At 38.9% G+C, this 6,902-nt stretch overlaps 1 pseudogene; it reads left to right on the top strand.

Moving 5' to 3' along the window:
* The first annotated feature begins 3,841 nt into the window (after positions 1–3,841).
* Positions 3,842–4,249, top strand: LOC100387634 (histone H3.1-like; annotated as a pseudogene).
* The last annotated feature ends 2,653 nt before the right edge of the window (positions 4,250–6,902 follow it).

Below are 6,902 nucleotides of genomic sequence, written 5' to 3'. Positions count from 1 at the left end.
TACCGGGCCAGGCATGGTGGCTCACACCTGTAATCCCAGCACTTCGGGAGGCCGAGGCAAGTGGATCACGAGGTCAAGAGATCGAGACCATCCTGGTCAACATGGTGAAACCCCATCTCTACTAAAGATACAAAAAATTAGCTTGGCATGGTGGTGCATTCCTGTAGTCCCAGCTACTTGGGAGGCTGAGGCACGAGAATTGCCTGAACCCAGAAGGCGGAGCTTGCAGTGAGCCGAGATCACGCCATTGCACTTCAGCCTGGGTGGCATGAGCGAAACTCCGTCTCAAAAAACAAAAAACAAACAAAAAAAAAACACAGTACCTGGATTCTCTGAGCTTTATGTTCTGTTTGAAGCAGGGGAAGTGACAGTAACTACCTGTTAGGGTGATTTTGAGGATTAAATGATATACTGTGTACAAAGTTTATAGCATGGGTTTTGGATCACAGCAGAGACTAGAAAGTTCAGTTTTGCCTCCTCTTAGTCGGTCCCGAACCCAAATATACTTTTAAATATTCTTTCAGCACAGATTTTAAAGTTTGATAGAAATAGAATTACATTGTGATCACTCCATATGTAAGGTTTCTTTTAGTCAAGAAAATGTTTTTGATATTCAGCCATGTTGTTGCACATGTCAATAGTTCTTCCCTTTTTTATCCTCCTATCTCAGGTCTTAGAAAAACAATACTGCAAAAAAATGAAACAATATTTCCACTTGTGTTCGGTTTTGGTCTACAGTTGACGTTGTTCTCAAGGATCACTAACAGGTTCCCATGGAGAGAAAAATTTATTTTCTGTCCACAACATAACAGGAATTATAACAGATGCAGAAGGCCTACTAGCCCTGTGTGAAAATCATCATGTTGACTATATTTCTCAAAAGTTAAACTCAGGTGTAGGGGCAGCTGTCAGTCTTTGTTTCCTCACTATCAATCCCACCACTTTTATTTTTTCATTTGGGGAAAAATAATAATGACTGTAAGAACAATGAAAAAATAATAAAAGGACAGTAAAAAGGTTGAACGCACTGGCTGTGGCAGGGAGCAATCAGAAATGGTTTGTTATTTCCCTTCACTTTATCAAAGTTGCTACGTGGACTCATTCTTACCCACCTGTTGGGTAGAATCTTTGATATTTTCTATTTCACTGAGCAATTTAAGATATTAAAAAATTCTGTCTAGTTCAAAACAGGAGCAGAAAACCAAGCACCACACTTTCTCACTCATAATTGGGAGTCAAAGAGTGAGAACACATGGACACAGGGAGGGAACAACACACATTGGGGCCAGTTGGGGGTCAGAGGAGGGTGAGACAAGGAGACCATTAGGACAAATAGCTAGTGCATGTGAAGCTTAAAACCTAGATGAACGGTTGATAGGTGCAGCAAAGCACCATGGTACACATATACCTATATAATAAACCTACACATTCTGCACCTGTATCCTAGAACTTAAGAAAAATCCTGTTCAGTTTAATTTCCAAACTCAAAAATCTCATTCAGCTGAAAACTTAACTCTTTTTTACATATTTTAACACATAAAATCATCAACAATGAAAACAGGTAGAGGTTGAGCATCTCTGATCCATAAACCCCAAAATCCAAAATATTCCAAGATCTGAAATTCATCCACATCGACGGCTGAGATAGCGATATGTGTGCTTTCTGATGGTTCAATGTATACAAACTTTGATTCGTGCACAAAATTGCTAAAAATATGTAAAATTTTATTTGCGTTATGTGTATGAGGTGTACGTAAACATAGGTGAATTTCGTGTTTAGACTTCAGTTATATCTTTAAGAGATCTCTTTATGTATATGTAAATGTTCCAAAATATGAAAAAAGTTTAAAATCCAAAACACTTCTAGTCCCAAGGAATTCAGATAAGGAATATTCAACCACTACATCTAATAAGTCATGGATACTTTAAAATGAAATTTTAAAAGTATTTAAAGAGTCCAAACGACATCAGGAGAAAAGGGACAGGACAAAAAGTGGGGAAGGGGATGCAAACAAAAACAAACAAAATAATGAAACAAACCATTAAATTGTAAGCTTGAATCCAATTACATCATTCAACCACTAATAAATCTATATTTAATAACGTTAAATGTTAATGAATCATACCACATACTCCAATTAAAGTGCAGAGATTGCCAGAATTGATTTAAAAAACCCACAAGACCCAGTGCTGTATATGAAATACACACTTTGAATAGAAAAAAAGAAGACAAATATACGTAGGTCTAAATAAGTACATTTGAATTTTTTTAAGACAGTGTCCTACTCTATCTCCCAGGCTGGAGTACTGTGGTGCCATCTCTGCTCACTGTAAACTCCGCCTCCTGGGTTCAAGCAATTCTCCTGCCTCAGCCTTTTGAGTAGCCGGGAATACAGAAACCTGCCACCACGCCTAGCTAAATGTGGGGGTATTTTTAAGAAAGCTGGGGTTTCACTGCATTGGATAGGCTTGTCCTAAACTTTTGACCTCAAGTGATCTACCTGCCTTAGCCTCCCAAAGTGCTGGGATTGCAGGTGTGAGCCACTGTACCTGACCCTAAATGAGTACATTTAAAATGATATACTATGCAAACAGTCAGTAATGGAAGTGTGAAGAAGCTATATTAATACCAAATAAAATATGCTTAAGTCAAAACAGTATTTCCAAAGATAAAGAGGGATAGTTCATGATTACAGAAGAGTCATTTCATCAAAAAAAAAATGGATTAAAAATAATTTGTGCGTCAATTTGCACAAAACAAAATTGAACTAAAGGAATAAACAAACAATCCACAATTTTTATTGGTGATTTTAATACCCATCTCCCAAGCAATTGATAGATAAACTAGACAAAATCTTAGTCAAGATGCAGATGACCTGAACAACACTCTCCACCATCTTAAACAAACCAATGGAAGACGACACCCAATAACCACAGAATACTGTATGTTTCAAGTACATGTAGTGTTCACTAGGATAGGTCACATGCTAGGTCGTAAAACAAGACTGAATAGATTAAATCAAATTGAATTCATGCAGTGTATGTTACCTGACCACAATAGGATTAAAACAGAAATTAACAATAAGAGAACTAGGAAAGCTCCAAGTACTTGGAGATTAAATATAATACACAAGCCCAAGAAGAAATCAAAAGGTAGAATATAAAATATTTTATTCTAAGGGATAATCAAAATACAACATGCCAACACTTATGAATTACAGCTATGGGAGCTCCCAGAGGGAAGTATAGCCGTACATGCTTATAATGCAATAGAAGAAAAAGAGAAAGGTCTAAAATCAATGACGTAAATGTTCACCTAAAGAAGATTGAAAACACACACACACAGAGCAAAGAAAACTCCAACGAAGTAGTAAGAAGGAAACAATAAAGGTAAAAGTGCAGAGATAAACCAAATTGAAGACAGACAAAATAATAGAGAAAACTAACAAAGCAAAGAAGCTGGTTGTTTTATAATATCAACATTAATAAACCTTAAGCTACTCTGATCATGAAAAAGAGAGGAAACACAAATGGTCAGTATCAATATCAGAAGTGAAAGCGAAGTGAAACTATCACTACAGATCCTGCAGACGTGAAAAGGATAATAAGAGACTATCATAAACAACGCCATGGTGACAAATTCTGCAACTTAGATGAAATGAACAAAGTATCTGAAAAATACAACAAAAACTAACACAAATTTTGAAGAAAATGTGTATGGGAAAATTAAAAGATACATTAAACAAAAGAATATGCAAGCCACAGCCTGACAGAAAATGGTCGTAAATCTATTTTCAGTAAAGAGCCTGATTTAGGGCTTTGTTTTTTCAGTTAGTTCACAATGGCACATACTAAGTAGACTGCATGTAAGTCCACTGGGTGGAAAGCGCCGCGGAAGCAGCTGGCTACTAAGGCAGCTCGGAAAAGCGCTCCAGCCGGCGGCGTGAAGAAGCCGCTCCGCTACCGGCCCGGCACCGTGGCCCTGCGCGAGATTCGCCGCTACCAGAAGTCAACCGAGCTGCTGATCTTAAAGTTGCCTTTCCAACGACTGGTGCGAGAAATTGCTCAGGACTTCAAGACTGACCTGCGCTTTCAAAGCTCCGCGGTGGTGGCCCTGCAGGAGGCGTGCGAGGCCTACTTGGTGGGGCTCTTTGAGGACACCAACCTGTGCGCCATCCACGCTAAGCGGGTGACTATCATGCCCAAGGACATTCAGCTCGCTCGCTGCATTCGTGGGGAGACAGCGTAAAGCTTTCTGGGCAGTAATTAAATCCAACTCACAAAGGCTCTTTTAAGAGCCGCCCACTTTTTCCCGAAAATAGCTGTGATTAACTGATCTAATTCTGTGAAAGTTAATGTTGATTGCGGTACTTACATACTCATTCGATTGTCCAAAGTTGATGGCTAGCTTACTATATCGCCTGTTTTCTCTCGGACGTGCGAGATTGTAAGCGTGTTCCTTTTCATTAACTGGGTGTTGGGGGTTTGCTGCTTGGAGTTCGTAGTGGAATAGGACACATGGGTTCATTTTATAGAAGGCTTGGGTTTCGAACTTTAGTCACGTTATCTGTGTACACCCATCATAGAAGGGATTTCTTGAAACTGTATTTGTAGTTAATCCCTTTGGGCCCTTGTAGTGTTCGCGCCAAGGGCTAGAGGCAGCTAGATGACTCGCCCCAGTTTGGCTGCTGGACCTGTCTGCATTTCCCCACCTCGAGGGCTGTCGAGTGAGACAAAGGGCCGTGAGCTGACTCACTAAAAGCAACAACAGAATGCAAAGCAAAGGCCTGCAGTTTATGAGGACATTGTGCTGTCTGCTTCCATGTCCCCATTAGTCTCTGTGTAAGCAATAAACTTACTGCAATTGAGATGCCTGAGAGGAGCAGAGACCTCTTTTTCCCTGGAGCCAAGCCTTTGTTTTAGCTCCTGGTGAAAAACAGGTTTAACCAGCCACCTTAAGGGGTCCATTGTATCTTTGAAATGTAAAATCTCTGAAATGTAAACTACTATCACAAGCCCCCATAAACTGCTTTCTGAGCGGATATCACAAGCCCCTGATAACTATTTTTTATGGAGTTTCTATTTCCTTTCTGTTTACCCCCTTTTTTTTTCTTTCTACTGAGATTAAGTAAATATAACAAGAAAAAAAAAAAGCAGTTTTATAACCTGAAAATAAGGCTGGGCACAGTGGCTCACACCTGTAGTGCCAGTACTTTGGGAGGCCGAGGAGGATGAATGGCTTAAGGCCAGGAGTTTGAGACTAGTCTGGGCAACATGGTGAGACCCTGACACCTAGTATAAGTACAAAAAATTAACCTTGTGTGTTGGCTAATATCAATAGAAAAAGTTAGCCTGGTATCAGCTAATTGGGAGACTGAGGTGGGAGGATCGCTTGAGCCCAGGAAGCAGAGGCTGTAGTGAGCCAAGATTGCACCATTGCCTTCCAGCCTGGATGACAGAACAACTAAAAGAAAAAAAGATAACAATTACTATTTAGAAAGGGAAAAACTTTGAGGAGCCACTTTGCAAAGATAATATACAAGTGGGACAAAATGGTTAACATCAAGGAAATGCAGATTAAAACCACAGTGAGATACTACTACACACCCCACAAAATAACTAGGTTGGGAAAGACTAAACACCAAATGTTGGCAAGAAGACAGCACAACTATAACTATTGCTAATGGGACTATAAAACAGTACAACTACTTTGTCAAATTTCTGAAATTTTCTTATGGAACGAATATACATCTCATCTCTAATAAATTTCCGAGTTAGGAATCTACCCCAATTAGTGAAAATACATGTTAATAAAAATACTTATAGAAGACCACAATAGCTTTACTCATAATAATCAAAAGTTGAAAATATTTCTGGTGACCACAAATAGAGGATCAGGTAGCGAACTACGTTATTTCATAGCATGAAATACTACTCAGCAATAAAAATGAAAGAGATACTGATATGTGTAACCTGACTGATAAATATAAAAATTATTTTGTGGACTGAAGGGAGCCTTATATATAGGGTTATCACAACATGATTCAAGTTACGTGGAATTTCTAAAGTTGGCAAACTTAGTCTACAATGAAAAAAATCTAAGGGTACAGAGCTGGAGACTGAGACAAGTCATGAGGAAACTTTCTGGGATTGTATTAGTCCGTTTTTCACTGCTGATAAAGACATACGTGATACTGGGTACTTTATTCAAAAAAGGTTTAAGGGACTCACAGTTGCACCTGGCTGGGGAGGCCTCATCATCACGGCAGAAAGTCAAAGGGACATCTTACATGGTGGCAGACAAGAGAGAAATGAGAAACAAGCAAAAGGGCTTTCCTCTTATAGAAGCATCAGCTCTTGTGAGACTTATTCACTATCACAAGAACAGTATGGGGGAAACTGTCACCATGATTAAATTCTCTCCCACCAGGTCCCTCCCACAACACGTGGGAATTCTGGGAGCTACAATTCAAGAAGAGATTTGGGTGAGGACACAGCCAAACCATATCAGGGATTATAGTAATGTTCTTTATTTCATAGAGTTTTGGGTTACACATATGTATACTTTTGTCAAAATTCGGTAAATACATACTTAAAATTTTTGCATTTCATCATTTGTAAACTTTACACCAAAAGGAAAAAAAAATGTACCAAATTCTAGTTAATGCACGTTGAGTTACTGATGTCTGCAATTTACTTTAAAATGCCTCAAAACTATAATGGATTACTGGATGGATAGAAAGATGGATCTATGGATGGACATGAGATAAAACAAGACTCCAAGTTGGTGAAGATACAGTTAAAGTGTTCACTGTAAAGTTTTTTCAACTTTGCTGTACGTTCATAAATGTTCATGATAAAATATCAACGAAAACAATTTTCATCCCTCCTCTGTGACAGCC

Source organism: Callithrix jacchus, chromosome 2 (assembly GCF_049354715.1).
Source record: "Callithrix jacchus isolate 240 chromosome 2, calJac240_pri, whole genome shotgun sequence".
Classification (NCBI taxonomy): domain Eukaryota; kingdom Metazoa; phylum Chordata; class Mammalia; order Primates; family Cebidae; genus Callithrix; species Callithrix jacchus.
This window is presented reverse-complemented; position numbering and strand designations above follow the sequence as displayed.